Below are 19,225 nucleotides of genomic sequence, written 5' to 3' on the forward strand. Positions count from 1 at the left end.
CAAACACAGGGCACTTAGCCTCTAAGTGGCCCTCTCTGTAGCTGTAATTAGGTGAAAGCTTCAGCATTTCATTAACATGGTAAATCGAACAATGGACAAAAAGAGAGGAGTGGAACTGTATTAGCTGAGGTGACGAAGGCTAAACAAGCGAACAGAGAGGATAAATAAATAAAATGACAAATGTTTGGGAGGTAGATAGATGGAAGTCCGTTGAATGGTTTTAGCCAATTACAGAGAAAGAGTAGATAGATCCAGGGTACCTCCAGACACCAGATATCCTGTAGAGTGCTGACGTCACAAGAGCGAATCAAGAGAAAGGAGGGAGGAGAAAGTGAGGGGAGATGGAGAAAAAGGAGGAGACTGAAGCTAAGAATAGTAGTACATCCTCGGGCCAGCACGATCGGTCAGTCATGCCAGCTATTTTTTACTTTACTACTGTGCCAGTCTGTACTTGTCTTGACATCTTTCCATCTACTGTTTCTATTTTCCTCTCGCCATTAGCCTCTTTCCAAAATGCAAGGCCAACAGTATGGCAACTTTGTCATGTCGATGTTTCTCAACCAACCCACGCAGGGTAGTGACAGCTTAAACTGTTGTATGTAGTGTTCAGCCATGACGGTCGACAACAGCAAACATCTTCAGAGACGCGACTTAGTCAATATTGCTTCAAATGTGAGATCAAACACAAAGCAGGCCATGCAGGAGAGTGAGCGGCATGCTTCAGAATCCCACTTTCTCTGAGCTGTTTCACTGACGTGGGTTAATCCCAGAGGGATGGATTTCAAGGACGCAGAAGACAGAAGTGGAATTCGTATGTGGGTACAGGTGACGTGTAGCTGCAGGAGTTACATTCATGTGTGATTGTGCCTTCTACTTACCACAGTCTCATCAGGAAATGGTGCTCCATGCGTATAGGCAGAAAAGGATGGAAAAATAACTCGGTCCCAGTCACTCTGCAGACAGGGGGAGAGACAAAGACAACATCAGGGAAGCTCAAATAAAAATCTCACGTGCAGATTTGCGCCAGACTTATCACATGTGGATGGAAGCATTTAGTTCCATTTCTCTACAGTACATCCTTCTCCCCGTTATGGGAAAAGCACCCCCTCCCCATAAGCTCCGACCTGTAAATGAGTCCCTGGCGGTGCCTGCAATGTGGTGGAAGATGTGCCTGCCGGTCCCAAAACAAGAAGCCTCCCCTGACTGCCTAACTAACACTTCAGCTCCCCTGTTAGGAATGCCAGGCCCCGGAGCCACGAATGGTTGGATGATAGGAGGATATGACAAGAGGAGAACGAGATAACAGCAGAGAGAGTGAAATTAGCCATGGAAATAAAGGGATGGAAAAGAGATACAGACAATAACGAGAGAAAGAATGAGGAGGGGATGACTCAGAGGCTAACAGCTTAATTGAGTGTGTGCTGCATCCAATTACCTCCTAAAAGCAGCAGAAACTGTGAAATCATTGAACTTCAGAAAAGAAACATGAGGCTTACACAAAGTAACACTGTGTCACCTGATGGGAGAACATGTGTGTGTAGCTGTGTGTGTGATAACACGCCAACAGGAAAATAGGATGCTTTGTCTGTGTGACATAAAATGCTAGCAAGCTAACTGTGGTGGTATTACAGGATGCCACAGGGTTGTGCATGCTTTATTACCCATCCATTAGCATTAGCATGAGTACAGTGAGTACTGCTAGCTGTTAGCAATACCTCTCTGGGACTTTTTTCCCCCCTTCCTGTTATTCTGTGCCTCATTATAGCTAATGCACACCCTCGGCATGTGTTACTTTGGTGCTCCATGGCAACAGCAGCTAATATACACACAACATTTACACAGTTAAATCCATAAGAGAAATCATCAACAAGGCACTGGATGTGTTTTAACAATCCCTAAAGGACACAGCAACAGTATGAAATCATTTTCGCTGTGATCACCTGGTAATGATATTTTACTCAGTGGAATGGCAGTGTCATGCAGTGTTGCATTCAGAGACCCAAGTCATCACAAAATGGTTTTAACATGCATTGTGTGACAGGAGGCGGTGTATTTTTGCCAATCCTACATGGAGGATGTGCTGCTGTCACTCGTCAAGCAGAGCATGGCAGATGCTCTCACGAGCCTCCATTGATTTTGTCGCAAAAAGTGTGTGTGTGTGTTTGTACATGGGTGTGTGCGCGGGTGTGATGTGTCGCTAGCTAGCTGCAGAGATAATTAGAACACAACTCTTTTGCTGTCCCTGTAGGCCACTGATCCAGCTGCTTTCATCTAATATAGGTCAGCTGTGACAAAGCCCTCAGCATGGACACTGATCAGCCCTGCTGGCACTGTCATATGCAAAATATGAAGTTAAACTCATGCACAAACACGCAGACTGATATCCTCTCTCGCGCGCAAGCACGTCCATGGCACGCGGCACATGTAGCAGGTAAAACTCCTAGCAGTGCTGAAAGAAACACACACACACACACACACACTGCTTTGTGTTCTCGTTTTCCAGTAACACAATCTGCTCGATTCATAAATACACTGGAGAGCGCAAATGAGAAACTTCAAGTCAGCTCTCTCACAGCAAAGGAAAACATTGCCAGACATATTCAATGCAAATTCATTCATTTGCTTTGAAATGAATTCTACACTAGAAATTGTTTTTTGTCGGATCATGCTTGTATCTAATACTCAGTGATGCGCAAACTGCAGTAATTATTTATAGTACTAGGTTATAATAGTGTCCCACAAGTGCACAAACAGCAAATTAAAATTAGACACAGCAAGAGACAAGCCTGCTGACATGATCTTTATTAACATAACAGCATATAAAGATATTTCAGTGTTTTTAAAAACAATGATAAAAGTATGTAACAGATTGGAGATACGACAGAAACGAGCATCTGGTTCTGAGTAACTGACTCAACAGGGCCCTCAACTTTATAGGCAGTGGATGGTGATGTGAATAACATTGATTATTTCATTACAACGCGGCACTCTGCTAGGAGCACTAATGTCTTGGGATATATGTGGATATACAACCAAAGGCTTCATTTTCAGTACACATGGCACTCCCCAATGGCTGCTGCCTCACAGAACAAGACAAACCACGCAATGCATTTAGACAGGTGGCATCATGGTTGTAGCTGATCACCGTACTTAGCTACTGATTTTGCTGCCTAATACATACACACAATCATATCATGCCCATTCTGGATTATTCCTGGACATTAAGCTCAGTGTTTGTAGGAACCCAAAGGTTACACCTTCTCCTTTATTTCACATTGAACCATATGCCAAAATGGCTACAGACATGTTGGGAGCTAAATAACATCTGCCACTACTATGCTTATAAGACGTTGAGTTGTTACTTTCTCAGATATATTCTGATTTATTACACTTTCCAGTTAATGTTTTAAAACATCTGGATAGTTGCATGAAATTACAGTGATTGATTGAAAATTCAAATAACAACAAAAAAAAAACAACCAAACAAAAAACTTATTATTGTCATGAGTTACAAAAAAAAAAGCTAAACACATAAAAATCCTAACATTAATGTGAACTTTGCAATTTCCTTTTATCTGTCTGCATAAACTGGACGAGCCATTTGGAGCATGCTCTCTTTGGTAACAACTGTTCTCAACATAACCCCTAAAACTGCACAGTGGGCTTCAGCTTATTTAATAATAGATGTCAACATCCTCATACACGCTTTTAAGAGGCATATAATATACTCACCCGCATCCACACTTGCACTGTTTGCACTCTCAGACTCTGCACTTGTACTTGCACAACAACTTTTTGTAGTCCTTCCACCTAAATAATTAGTCACCAGGAGTGACCTCGCTGAGGGTCGCGAGTGGGGGGTGCATGATGCGAGCAGCAGGGAGGAAGAAGGGCAACGTGGGCGAGAAGAACAGCAATTATTTTCTCTTCTTTTCTCCATGCACTCCACTCTGTTTCCCCTCAATTACAAAGGCCACATTTATTAGGTGCCACCGCTGATATAGAGAGTACAACTAAAGTGACTAGCGCACCTCCTCAGGTGTTTTATCCGAGCTATTATATTGATGACCAACTCAACAGAAAAACATTATTATCTTCTGCTAGCCTAATACAGTGGACTCGCTAATGGGGCAATAATTGGTTCAAATTGCGAAGTTAACACGTAGTGGCATAGCCTTTGGGATGACTCGATTAAAGCGCCTTGGCTGTGTCGCATTGCAGGAGATCCATGCATTCTCTCGACTCCGGTCAACTCTTTTTTACCCTCACTCTACGTCTCTTTATTTTTGCTCCCAATGCATGCCCAGAGAGTGCTGTGCTAACACGTGGGGTCATACCGGGCTTTAAACAACTGGAGCTATTTATGCAAATATAATCAATACTTAATTGTCTCCCTCTCTGTCTCTCCTTCTCTTTCTCCCTCTCACTCGCTCTTTCCATCTCTCCGTCTAATAAGAGACTGCAGCAGGGGCATTAATTAGGGCCAGACATGCACCAAGGATTTCCCATAGGGCTGAGCAGCACGGCCAGTTCATAGTGGGTCAGCAGAGGACAGGTCTGGTCTGGCCACTGCAACGAGAGACTGCAGAGACAGCGGCTGCTGCAGAACAATCTACAGCAGCCCTGCTTTGCTTTAATGGCTCTAATAAACCACCTTCTATAGACGGTGCAGGTAAAGAGCGTAAAAGCATTATATAGGTGATATAAGGCTTTCCATTTGTTTAAGCTTAACAGTGTTTTGTAAGCTGAGTGAATTAACCACCACACGTGGTTAAGGACACTAAGCTGGACAAGTTTCCCTTTCTTGCAGTAATGAGAGTGGTATATAACTATTTTTATACTGTTTTCACCATTTGTTCTTCATTTGTCTAATTTCTAGCCCAAGATTTTGTGACTGAAATAAGATATTAGAGTAGTGCTACCTGCTAGATAAAAAAAAATTCACACTGGCTCAATTGAATGGTTGGCAAACCAGGTGAGTTTAATGTTTCAGCTAAGAAAACAGGTCTTCAATACACAGCCGGTGGCTTCATATTTGATATGATGTTTAAGGACCGAGGCTCGTGGCCCATGTCTCACTATAGAATGAAATCAGCATCTTCACCTTCTAAAGAGTAATATGGGCAAAGCTAATATTATGACATTAGGGAAAAACTTCCCTCTTTTTGCAATGTCACAGCTGCTTGATGGCTCTGATGAACACAAAATATGCTGTTATAAAATATTTAAGCTATTTTTTCCCCTAACATAGGAGCCTTTGTCGAAACCATTGCATTACTGTATTTTCAACTTTGGGGCAACTGCTAAACCCAAAGAGTCTAGAAGCTTAGTTCCATTTGCGAATCAGTGTCCTACATTTAGGACACTGCACATAGATTTTTAATAACTTCTTAGGGATTTCCACAGGATTAAGTTCAGACAACCCAAGCAACTTCCTTAACACCAGCCATTTCCAATTAGATCCTATTAACAGAACACTGGCTTCAGCGCTGAAAACATACCCTATAGAGGATTTCTGTTGGCTTAAAAGAAGGAAAAAAGTTGAACAGTTCTATCCATTTTCTACATATGGTATATGCCATTCATCATCTTTATCCCACAGCGCCGTGAAGTTTTGTGATAACCACAAAATGGAGATTGCACAAACAGAAATCAGGTATACATTAATGCACAGTTTAAAAGTTGTTCTATCAGGCTGTGAGTGAGATGACCGAGAGCTAGACACAGTGCAGTAGAAAATACAAGAAATAAGAATAGTTTATACTATTTCTGAGTCCACTTAAAGTACACATTTGGCGTGTGTCTCAAGGACAAATCCACCAAGTTTGAACAAACAGGATGTCACACACATGCCCTGTGATCATCCAGTAACAATGAAGTTCCCCTCACATGGACTGGATACTTGCATACTCATGGGTGCAGAAAATGTATCATCCACAAAAGGGTTATTATGCACACAAGCTGCAAGTACTACCTATTTTCATCACCTTCTATGACTATTATCCATTCATCCATTCATCCATCCATCCTCTTAACCACTTATTCATTTTAGGGTTACAGTGCTGGAGCCTATACTAGCGAGAGCCAAAGTACACCCTGGACAGAGAGACAGAAAACCATTCAGTCTTACACACTGTGGCTAGGTGATTTATTTTTTCTGTCCCATTTAACCCAAAAGGTCATTCTTCCCTTTATGGAAGCACTTCAAAATACACATAAGTCTAGTACAATGACATTACAGACATAAGTCCCCTTTATAATCTGAGTACCTGCTTAGCATTGACCAAAATCTGAATTGAGTCTGAATCATATTGGGAGTGATTACTGATAAGTGATGTCTAAGGAGTCACTGGTGATGAACTTAATGTTCGGAGAAAGGAAAATTATATTTTCAGAAAATGTGAATAGTTTTCAAATGATGTGAGTTAGAATGTATTAGGATAAGGTTAAGGTCATGGCTGATAATGACTTTGACCTCAGAGGGTTCATGGAACATCTGAGAATGTGTTAAGCCCCTGTTAGTGTTACAACGTATTTCTTAGGTGACTGTGACACTAGAAAGGCACATATTGGAATAAAAAGTGAACTCTATACAGAGCTGGTGGATACTGTAAAAATCCGAGCAGCTCAAATGTTTCTATATATAAAAAAGCCTTCACACAGTTTGTGTGTAATAACTTACTTTATCAACATGACTGCAATCTTTCTGCATTTTCCTCTAATATGCAGGCGCACGCACTAACACCTGGATCCTAAAAAGTACCCTCATCTCTTGTCTTAATGGATTTGAGACTATATTCTGACTATACACAAATCAAATGAATGTGCCAGCTCAAGGCACGCCCGGGGACATGCTGCACATTAGAGAGAGGCATCAGTGATGCTTTTAAGAAAGTATGTATGAATCAGAGGTCGGTGAGCAGAAGAGAAAAGAATGGCGAGGGAAGGCCGAAAACAATGTAAAAGGAGGGGTGAGGGCAAGGAGACGTGGGAAATGAAATGCTGAAGCAGAAGTAAAAGATGGGGTAAAAGTCTGTTTTTCTTGCTCTAGAGGGTTTCAACCAAGTGAACCGTGCACCACTGTTACATCTTTGTATGTCTGTTAAGGATCGCATGGACTGCAAATATTTTTGAATATGCTTGTGGTGCAGCTGCAGATGCAGCTGTGCAATGCTTCACAGTCTTGTATCTTTATGGGTGCACTCACACAAACCTATTCTCTGTGGTCAGGGCAAAACGCTTAAAGCTCGGTTCTCCCTCCAGTACTCACCTGACAGCTCACCATTTTTCATACCCTTTGTACCGCTCTCTCTCTCTCTCTGTGCCTCCTTCTCTCTCCCTTCGCTCTTAAGGATCCCTCAGTTCTCATTAGGCGATTCCTTGGCAGCAGGTGGATACAGTGAGTGTTTCTTCTTCCTTCACACTTCCTTAATCAATCTTTCACCCTCTCCTATTCTTTCCTCTTAGCCTCTCACTACCTTCCACTTGCACATCTTAAACCTCTCTCTCCTCTCTCCCTCTTTCCTCGCCAAAGCTTGGCCGCTTCATTTATCGCTGTAAAACTGTTCGTTTCTCACAGGACATGAGGAGAGGAAGACGAGTAACAGCAGAGGAAACCGAGACAACTATCTTTGAAATAAATAAATAAATAAAACAACCAGAAAACAGATTTGAGTTTGAGTACAGTGGCCCCATATTGCCTCCGTTTTGTTGTTGTTGTTGTTGCCAGTCATAAGTGAGCAGTTTGGGGAATGGCTAAAGTTATGATTAATTCATTTCAACGCTGCTAGAGAGTATATCGGTGGCAATGATGCCCCAGAGCACCCAAACAATCCGAATCACATTCATTATTGTCAGTCAGACCGGGAAAAGAGTTTGTGTACGTTTGATTGCTGCAACTCTTTTAAAATGTGCACAAACACGTGTGATTCGTAAATGCTTTTTTTTGTTTTTTGTCATTGTCCCTTCACCCGAGACCCAATTCCAAGCTTGCTAATGCGTTATGGATCATTAGACAAATATACTGACAGCGTGCTGATTACAGAAATGAATGATGCATGATGCCGTTTTGCTCCATTGTGCATGTGTCAATTTATTTACTTGCCTCGAGACAAAAAGTCTGAAGACATAGCATAGCATGTCCATTAGCCTCAGACAGAGTACTGGTAATATGATACACAGGTTACAGCAAGAGGGCGTCACTGCATCGTGCTGAGAGAAAAACTCGGTATTTGCACAGGTACAGTCACAGGGTTTTTAAAGATAGTTGACCCCCCCCCCTCCCCCCAAAAAATAAAAATAAAAATAAAAATAAAAATAAAAATAAAAATAAAAATAAAAATAAAAATAAAAATAAATAAATAATTTTTAGGTCAAACGCTTCAAGGGAGTCAGTGAGGGAGACAGAATGAGCAAGGGCCAGACTGAAAGGCTAAACAAATTGAAAATCCAAAGAGGACAGGCTAACACAAGATCATACATGAGGAAATGACCTGAAACAGGAAAAACAGGAAGAATAAAAATGATGACTGATGACAGGCAAAAAAAAAAAAAAAAAACTAACGCAAGGAAATAAAAATGAGCTAGAAATGAAAATGAATGAAAAGTATGATGACACAAAACAAGAGGTGACTGAGTCAAGTTCATAAAGCAGGCATTGCAGCTCTTTACAGTGCACAAATATGAACTCTCTCTTCAGTTTTCTCTTCAGCTTTAAAGGAAATCCTAACTGCATTCATCGACTGAGCCTTCAACAAATTCAGTTCTCGTCTCCGGGGTGTCGAGTAGCACGGTTTCCCAGAGCAGCTGCCGTGACTCTATTACGGAGAAGGTGTACTTTGGTGTGTGTGCCCTTTACCTTAAAGGTTATGGCAATAGAGACGGGGATCTAGCCCTCCCAACTTGACATATGTCAACGAGCGGGGTTACTGTTGTGAAAGGTGAGTTTTAGTTTATGAAAACTACACAGTTTTCATAAACCTAAACACGTAGTTTGTAATGCCTAAACGTCACCAGTGAGTAAAGATTGAATTAGCCACCCCATCAACCTGTTATTTCCAGTACATCAAGGCATCAACTCCACAGGTCACTGTGCATGCAGCTCCACAGACATCTGACAAAGCAGGATTAAATTGCATCCTGCGATGAGAAATTACTGACAAATTTGTGACTTTTGGCTCACAGCTGAAACCCGCGCGTCAGCTGCTTTAACCATTTACAGTTCAATTATTTGCTTTATACACTCAAACAGTCTCAGGGGCTTAAAATCATTGATTTTACTGATCGCTGTCCGATTGCAAGTTAAACTGCTCTCGTTTTCACACCAATAAGCAAGAGTCGAGGCTAAAAAGATGAAATTTGTTCGATGATGGCGCTTTTACTGATTTCATTTGCTTGCGGCCCTTTTTCGCCTCTCAGAAGTCACTTTGACTGAAGAGTAAAACCAGCGCTCCCATTCAAATGTTCACATGGAAAGATTTTGCAGCCCGATTCCCGCTGCGATTCTCAGCATAAGAGATGCTCTCTTCAGAATTTTTTTTTCATGTTTCGCTAATGGTTTCTTGTTGCATGAGAACAAGCGGGATGTTGATGTTGGCTGCATTTGTAACACTTGGATAAAAAGGACATGTGCACAGAATCACGTTTGATTTATTTCAGCCTTCTTTCCTCTATTTAGATTTCCTTTTTTTTCTTCTTCTGCTCACTTTTCAGTGAGCAAGCCAATTTTCGAGTGCACTTTGGATTTTTTATTTCACATAAAAAAACAAAAGAAAAACATCAGTGGCTTAAGATTTCTTCTCAATGGATCCAAATAGCAGCTACAAAAAAAAAGTGTTTCCTCTTCTCTATCATATCCGATTCACAGCCTTTGAGAACTTTTGGTAGTTTTCCACCTTTCACTCTATCTGGCACAGCTAAACTTCAGCCAATCAGGAGAGAGACAATTTCCTCTGGGGGTGGCAGTGATGTGAGGTGGGGAATGAATCAGAGCAAAGTCTGAGGGGTCACACCAGGGTCGTGGATGATGTCAGCGAGGAGCGAGGCTCTTCAAGTGAAGTCATCAAAGCCTCATTATTCCTTTCACACAGGTCCGCTCGGGCAAATTAGCCTCACCACTCAGGTGCGTGCGCATGCATGTGTATATTGCACTCTAATTTGTGGCAAGAGCGAATTAGGTGTTGCTGTGCTCGTGCGTGCCTGTGTGTGTTTGTGTTTGTGTCTGCCGGGCGCTAATTGAGTTTAAAATGCAGCTGCTCAAAGATGAGGCACACGGCACTTATGGACGGATTTTGTTCATGTAAAAGGACACGCCACCCAAAAAAAAAGAAAAGAAAAAAAAGTGTATCATCAAACAGCCCCATTACAGACGAGGGAGACGGGAGTAAGATGGAGAGGAAGGGCATTAAAACAGAGTAAGGGCGTATTTCTCCCTCTTTCGCCCTCTTTGGATATTTCAATCTTTTTCATTAAAACGAGCAATAAATAAGAGAGTAGAAAACAGGAAGATAAATAAAGAAGAGAGGAAGTGATTATCTTTAAATCGTCATCAACCTGTTGTTGTCTTCAGCGGAACCGCTGGGCGTAACACTCGTCATGCACTGGCTGCCACAGCTGCAATTTGCATATTTCTGTTTGCACTGTGCGCACAGGTTTGTGTGTCTAATTACAGTATAACGAGCATCAAAACTGGCTGCACGCGTGCCTCTCCTGCTCAGGGACAGCCATTTAGAGGATGCCCGTAACTGTGTGTCTGAGTTTTATTTGCAAAAACAAGTGATCCGGTGACCTTTAAGCAGAGGTGGAATTAGAAAAAAAGGGGAATCCAGGTACGCACATCCTGGTGTCATATTGGGTTAATGCATTGCTTTTGGAGATGGATACGGCGTATCGGGGAGGATGTAAAATACTCCATCACATGGTGCTCAGCTAAAGGCCAGCACTGTCACAGCAGCTTCGTCAGTCTCTAGGTAACTGCAGCACCTATTTGCTTCATACATATATACGCCCACGTCCACACATAACTTGTGTGGACATTAATTGCAGCAAGCATAAAGTCATGGAAACAATGATTGTGTTTTATTTTTTAAACATATGTATATATTGAAAATAAACACAACATATTGTGCTTGTTTCTGGATAAGTGTGTTTTTCCTCTGATGTAAAACAGAACCGCAACAAATCCCAATTAGAAACCATACATGAATTTATATATCATGTATATTCAGATTATACCAGTTAGCAAGAAAAAGGCTGGAAACAGCAGAATCGCAATGTAAATGTCAAAAAGACCTAAACCCTGCAGAGAGACGCAGAGAGAGAGAGAGAGAGAGAGAGACACAGAGAGAGAGAGAAAGTGAGGGACAACCAAACACTAATTAGCGGATGGGAGCAAAGTGACGCGAAGAGTTCTGACAATGAGGAATGTTGCAGATTTGAATCTTACTCTCGTTCTTTTCTCCCCTTCATCCTTCCATCCCATCTCTCTCATTAATTGGCTATCATGCTCATGAGCGTCTTGATGTATGTCTGCTGCAGGCGCGTGTGGTGATTGTCAACATCAGACCACCATGGGGCCATGGTTGCCCCCCCAGCGATGAGCAACCGCATCATTAGAGGGAGGTGATTACCTTATTTCCTGTGAGGATGACAACACGGGTGACCAGAGCACACGCACGAAGAGATTTCACTTTCTCTTCAAGATTTTCTTTACCCGTTTCTTCCACATCCATTTCAATCCATCTCAGGAGTATCGAAATAGATGGAATGGCGACTTTTGTTAATGATTTGCTGGATAACATCCAGAAAATTGTTGTTATTAACAACAACTTGTTTTTACTTTGTGCCATGTATGCTGTGATATCGAAGCATTTCTGTAATGACAAGAAGGCTAAAAAGTGACCAAAGCTACCAACCTTTTGAAATATGCTGAGCTAAGTCACAGCAGGCTAAATCAACCCTGCCTTGTATCTCTGTCAGCTAGTACTAATGAAGGCAACCATCATTTAGACCTTTACTCATTTGCTTTGTAAGGTTACATCATTTATTGTTTGGTCAAATCAATATGATTATAAATAGCATATACTATAAATAGTATAGATAGCATATGCTATTAGCAGGAAAGCTAAGGCTAGCCAGCTAACCCTATCTGGTCTGGTATCTTGGTCTTCGTCTACTTTTTGAAACAAGAGAAAATAATTACCAAATCTCTGTACAACTTATAAAATAAATCTGTCACACAAATGGGTGACATCATGGTAGTTATGTACCTCTGATATCAATTTAGTGCACTTTCATAGCTACAAATGTCAATTTAATGGGCTCTTTCAAAGACACATAAACAGTTCTTTGTAGTTAAAGTCTCATGTTTTTAACCAAGCAGTATCTAGCTACTGGCCAATGCAACAGTTAGCCTGATGTAGGATTTCTGAAGGCCTGTTTAACAGTTAAACTAATGGACTTGGAACAGGCTCTGCCCTACTGGCACAGCTTTGGTCCTCACTGCATCAGTTGTCATGACTAAACCCATGGCTTTACTCACCTAGCATCGTATCCTGGTGTGGACAATGTGCTGCTACCAGCATGGAGGATGTCTTTATTTGAGCGGACAGCTTACTGAGTGGGTTTTTCTATATTTATACATCCAAAAAAGACAGACGCCTTTAATTCTGAAATGCTTTCAGAATACCAGATTCATCAGAACCTACAGCCGTTATGAAGATAATCTTTAAACATGTAAAGTGAATCTAACGCTCTTTCATAACAAAGAACTCATAACACTTCATGACACTTCATTTTTAATAAATCCAGATTATATGAGCTTTACCTGTGGTACAAGAGTAGCAATTTCATTTATTATTCATAACGATCAGTTAGTTATGACACCGACAGGATCAGTCAGGAGCACCTCAGACACCTGAGCTGTCACACAGTAACAGTTTTACAGCTAAATCATCTGTTACACAGCAGCAGACTTCAGACTGAGTTACACAGCTGTCGGGTTATTTTTATTTGAACAATCTAATCTGTTTATTAAAGGCAAAACTACTGATTGTTTGGTTTGGCTTTTCCCTTTCTCTCCAATAAATACAAAGTCAGTATTTGCTGTAGCTATGGTGTCATTGTAACGAAGAAAACATGGCAACAGGCAGCCTGATAATTCATAATTCGTGGTATTGTTACTCTTGTTAAATGTCCAGCTTCATAGAAGTGAACTATATGTGTTTATATCTCTCCCTCTGGGTTATTTGAAAGGCCAGTTTATCCAAATTACCAAAGCTGACTACGATGTGAATGCTATGAGGCTTGTAAGGATAGAATGAAATAATAAGTAACTAAATAAAGCCTTTGTGCAAGTTTAATAAGGAAGATCTGTGTTCACTCATCTGCCTTCATTCCCGGGTTTTTGGGCTACTAGTCTATTCTTTACATCGCTTCTGTCAAAATCACTCTCAAAATCTCCTTCTTCTGCGAGCAAATCAGCGTCTGTTACGCTTTAAATCTCTGTGCTCTTCTGTCATTCTGACTTTTGCATGTGTGTGACCCGCCCCTTAACACATTTCCACCTTATCCTGGCCATTTAGAGATCCTCAACCAAATCTCCAGGAGTCCTGTCCCACTTCCATTGTTGGCCTCTGCTATGTAGCTTCACCGGAGTCTGTTTTTTAAAAGCTTATTCCTAAAGTCTGTTTTTCAATAAATCATGCTGATTTCGTTCACATAAACTCTCCTTATTGAACTAACATGAGCAATATGTTTGTTTTCCTCTCATCATCATCATGTTTTTGAGTCACCAGTTGCCACTGGGTAGTTTGTAACATTAGCCCACAATCCAGCAATCACATACAGTGTGGTTTCACAGGCTGGTAGAGGCAAAATGAAAGACTTGGTGACATTCTTGTTTGTTTGTTTGTTTTTTTTAAATAAAAAAAACAATCTGGATGCAATTTGTTCGTGTATTGGTGATTTAGAAAAACAAGCCATAAAGAGAACCTTTAATGACCTGGCTCTTTCTGAACTTTGCAGGCCTGCACATTATACCCATGCTTGAACATGCACAACAGGGGTTGTGAAACTGCAAAAAGTAGATGGATGTGAAAAATGCCACCCAAGCGATAATGAAAGGAAGAAATGCCAGTGTCTGTGCGCATTAGCTAAATGCCTCTGTGTCCACTCATACGAGCAGTAAAGTTTAGAAGACACAAAAAGGCAAAAACAGAAAGTTATCACGGCTTCACACAGAGGCAGATCCGACATAAAAGAAGCAAAGTAAAAAGAGAGATAACTCATTTTTCTCTCCCACTGAGATTCATCTGTGGACCATGGAAATGTGCTATGCCATCCTTACTGCTTGGCTTGTAGCCCCTAAGCAATAGGGATTAGAGTAGAATTTGTTCTGTGAGGCTCCCGCTGTACTACGTGGCTATGATCTAAAGGAATCCATCTCAATGCATTAAGACCCGAGGGAAAGCTCTGCAAGGAGCAGGTAAAAAAAAAAAAAAGAATTGAGGTGTTTTGTTAAAAAACACACACACAAAAAACCCCAGTTGCTACAGGATTCATGTTTTCATGCTATGAGGACGTGGCATTAGAACCCTCTCAGTTTTTGGAGAATGGATTAGTGGGAAAAGTTCCTGTTACCTTCATGATGCCTGACAACTCGATAAGAAAACACAACTGGCTGTATCCATAATATCTGAGGGGGATGATTTCATATTGATTCATTTCCTGTAGCTATAATAATCTGCTGTTATCATGGAGAAGCTGACTGAGGGCACATTCTCCGTCCGGCAATGCTGGCTCCTACCCTGTTACTTAGTAACATAGAAGTGTTGCTGTTGCTTTCTCTGTATGTGTTTGTGGACCATGAGTAGTAATTGTGGTTTTTCTGTTGGTTTGATTTTCCCATAAGCAGCTGAAATGGGTGACACGTATAGGGAGCTAGTTGGACTCAAATCTATCAGCACACCTTGACTTCTGGACCACGGAAACACAAGCCACTGTGACGCACAGCCAAACTAGCAGGGCGCTGAAAATTCGAACAACTGTTTTGGCACTCTCACTCTCTCCCCGCAATGCTGTTTCTTGTTATCTTCCCGTGTTAATCCCGAGATCTGCTCATTAAACAGAGCAAGAACATCCACACACTGTCAGCAGCTCCACGGGAACAAAGTGCTGACACACTGGGAAGCATTCACACGCGAAGACGCCGCGCCACACATACACAAAAAAGCATTTCTCATTCCCTCTCCACGCGTGTGTCGCCCGCGCCTCGGACTCATTTCATCTTCAATCACATGCTGAAACGCCTCAGATTTCCAATATGATAGCACGTGGCATTTTGCTAATCAATTTTTCATACTTGACAGTCTGTATAAACATGCCGAAGGCCAATATTTTCACAGCGATTCATGTTGGCCTGACATGTCACCACTTGTGTATTTGTGTGTATCTGTGCAGTTACGTTTTTGAGTCACTGCTCATGAAAGTCTGTTTTTAGTTCCACTTAAAATCTGTTTGGGATACGAATTAGAATTTCACCCCCAAAAAACATAAACAAATGCAATATGTATGTTTGGCCAGAGAAAGCTGTCAGACCTGATCTCCATCCAGACCCCGCAGTGTTCATGGGAGCATGTCGCTGCTTCTTTTAAATTCATGCATTTCTTATGCGCTGGTCAAACTTCTACAGAGCTGTTCACTTCCAAAATGACCGTGTTTTCCCCCCAATCGTTTACTATAAAAGAGTTTCACACAAGACGCCGCCTTGCACAACTACCCATCCCCACACACTCGCTTCTAGTCTACTCACAACACTAAGTGACATATATTTTGCACGAGGATATGGGTGTGAACCCTTGACACAAGCATATATCCATATGCACAGTCATGAATGCAGCCAAAACAGATACAGAATGCACGCACTGAAGCAGCAGCACTGATTATAAAGTATGAGCTCGTGATTTCAGGCCTGCTGCAAAGAGAGCATCCTTTTGTTCTTGTAGTTTTATTAATTCATTGAATCGGAGGCAAGCTCCACAAGCTGCACAAAGCATAATTTGCTATGCAGTGCGCTAGCAGCAGGAGCGTAACTTAGAATAGAGTTACATTTCCCTGCTGTCCTTCACAACAGCAAAGCCTGCAGCTCAGTTATTTTTGATTTCTTTTTTTCATTTTTTTGGGAAAACATGAGAGGAGAGCTGGAGAGCTAAAGAGAGCGAGAGAAACTGCCTAAACTCAGCGCGCCTCTGATGTTCATCACTTATCAAAAGATGGAGGTTAAATGAAGGAGGAAAAAATTATTACCAGCTAGTGAAGAGGAAGGAGTGAGCTGTTAGCAGAGGATTAGAAAAACAGCATGTACCGACTCACACAATTTCCCAGACAGTAGTATAAAAAAAAAGAAAGAAAAAGAAAAAGAAATGAAACTTCTCCACATTTCTGTCTTGCACACTTTGGGCTCTCTTCACTTTCTGCTTCTTTCAGCCGATTTTCTCTTCTCTGCTGGCCTGAGGTTATGGGCAGAGTGCCAACAGAGTGTGCATACTTGACCCTTAAAAAATCCAATCCGTTAAATATGCTTATGGCATGCAGTCAGCCTGAGCATATATGATTTTGCAGACAGAGAACAGGTTCATGAAATCACTTTTGAAATAAACTAGAAGATTTGTCTGTGAAGGTTCTCAGTCATCCAGGTCATCGTAGTCAAAGGAGCTTGCAAAGAAAAGCGTCTGGACTTCTTTAAGTTACTTGAAGACGTTTCACCTCTCATCCGAGAAGCTTCTTCAGTTCTAAGGTCAAATGGTGGAGAGTCCCAGATATAAACCTAGTGGGAGTATCCCCCCACAGAGGGACAAAAGGACCCCCTGATGATCCTCTAATCGCCTGAGCCAAGGTGTGAAACTGGGTGTGGGTCCCAATCAGCCAGAGTTTCGGGTGTGTTCATTGTGAAACCTGGCCCCACCTTATCATGCGAATTCCTGAGGTCAGATGGCCCAGGATGTGAGTGGGCGTTAAGGCGTCTGGGAAGGGATCTCAAAACTGGATTATAGATGGCAGAGAGTTGGTGTCGTAAACCCCCGCCTCTGTTCAAAGATGGTCGCTCACAGTGGACATAGATGGCTTCTTTCACTCCTCTTTCAAACCATCTGTCCTCTCTGTCCAAAATGTGAACATTGGCATCCTCGAAAGAGTGTCCTTTATCCTTAAGATGCAGATGGACTGCTGAGTCTTGTCCTGTGGAGGTGGCTCTTCTGTGTTGTGCCATGCGCTTGTGAAGTGGCTGTTTGGTCTCTCCAATGTAGAGGTCTGGGCATTCCTCGCTGCACTGTACAGCATACACCACATTGTTAAGTCTGTGTTTTGGCGTTTTGTCTTTCGGGTGAACCAGTTTTTGTCTGAGCGTGTTGCTGGGTCTGAAATGCACCGGGATGTCATGCTTGGAGAAAACTCTCCTAAGTTTTTCTGATACACCGGCTACATAGGGGATGACAATGTTGTTGCGTCTGTCCTTCTTATCCTCCCTCGCTGGTGTCTGGTCTTCTTTTCTGTGCCTCTTTGCTGACTTTAAGAACGCCCATTTAGGATAGCCGCACGTTTAAACTAGAAGATTAGAACTAGAAGAACTAGAAGAATTAAAGTGCAGCAAGCGTGAGCGCCATTCATCTAATTAGTCCCATCTCTTAAATCTATACCCATAAAAGCTGATGCTTGAGATCAGAGCTCGCTGTGGACTCACCAGATTGTGAACTCCGTCCCCCCTCCCTTGCCCTTGTCTGCAGCCTTTTTATCTTGATTTTTTTCCTAGCTTGGCATCAGCGATTTCCTGTACTGTACTTCACAAGTGCAAGTTTCAAGCTGAGACAAAGTTGCTCCTGATGAAATGGCTTCACACAAAATTTCCCAGCAGTAGCCTTTAAAGAGCAGGAGGACGACGGGATGAGAACCTGCCTCACTTTCGGTAAGCATATCCCGCAGTCTCGGTCTGTTTACCTCGAGAAGTAACGAGACGATGCCATCCAAAATCCTCGCTTGGGGGTGTGGTATCACACTGTTTCCAGGGGAATTGTTACCATTTAGCCAGGAAGCATTTGCTGGAAACTGCGAATGCTATCAGACACTATGAACTGGAATCCAATGAGATGGTTCTCGACTTGAGGTGCCCCTGGCTGTCGCTTCAAGTTATGTCTGTATGCCTAGATACAATCCTGGCATAATGGGATCAATTAAGCCCAGTCTTTAAAAGAAGTTCACCTCAAAATGATTCAACTCTGAACTGTTTATATCATTTAGTGTTTAGTCTAGTGCCTTCATCTCTCCAAAAAGTTTCCTGTGTTTAGAGCATATTGAAGCACAGTCAAAAGACAAAAAGACGTTTGGCTGGAACCTCTGCACAACATCATGCAATGATATAGCCGCAAGAGATTCTTTTGTTTTGAGTCTAGAGACTCTCAAAGCTGGAAAAGCTCTCATATCACTCAATAAAGGTGAAGCTGAAATAGAGAATGCACTTCCAGTGAAATTGGGTGCAGCACAAAGTACATTCCAACACTTTGAATGTGTTACAGGCTTTTGTATTGGTGCACTTTCAAGTTTAAAGTGCTGTGCATGTGTACTTTCATCTGTTCAACCTTGAATTAGGCTTGGTAACGAATATGCAGCCTCTTGTAATACACAGTGGGGATTTCAAGCGATTAATATATAAGTTAGGTGATGTAAATGGAATTACAGAGAAGTGCGCACATTCTGACTCCAAGAGCAAAAAAAATACTTAAAATTTTTTTAAAAAGAGCAAATACTAAAAGGCTTATGCATCATTAGCAGCATTAATTTGTTCAGGTTAAAGGTTGTGTTCATGAGTAGCACATGCTGTAGTCGTTTGCCTAATGTAGCATGTCTGGATTTGGTGGATTTTACAGCCTAGCCGGCACCACCTGAGACTGTTTTATGGTTGATAAAGCCTGCAGCTTGAAAAATTGAACATATATTTCAGTCGATGAACTTAAAGTCAAAAGAAATTAACGAGACAACTGCCTCAAAATGAAATGTTGGTGTTGTGATGAGGGTGGGTTGCAGGGATGTACGGCAAGCTGAAATTGTGTGTGTCTTTTATGAGATTAGAGGGACAGAAGTGTACTTTTAACCCACCATTTGATGTGGGTGGGCATTCAATTAACCTGCCAGGGTTGTAACTAAACTTGACTTTGTGGCCTGCCTGAACTGTAACCCG

At 41.8% G+C, this 19,225-nt stretch overlaps 1 protein-coding gene across 1 annotated transcript in view; it reads right to left on the reverse strand.

Annotated features, from left to right (window-relative positions):
- The window catches only part of dlgap3 (discs, large (Drosophila) homolog-associated protein 3), a 155,539-nt gene that overhangs the window by 79,398 nt on the left and 56,916 nt on the right, over positions 1–19,225 (reverse strand). Inside the window, exon 2 of the mRNA XM_084919111.1 lies at positions 879–953. The gene's annotated coding sequence lies outside the window, so the exon portion shown is untranslated. The remainder of the gene's footprint in view (positions 1–878; positions 954–19,225) is intronic.

Source organism: Perissodus microlepis, chromosome 22 (genome assembly GCF_051167445.1).
Source record: "Perissodus microlepis isolate ML-2025 ecotype Zambia chromosome 22, ASM5116744v1, whole genome shotgun sequence".
NCBI classification, from domain to species: domain Eukaryota; kingdom Metazoa; phylum Chordata; class Actinopteri; order Cichliformes; family Cichlidae; genus Perissodus; species Perissodus microlepis.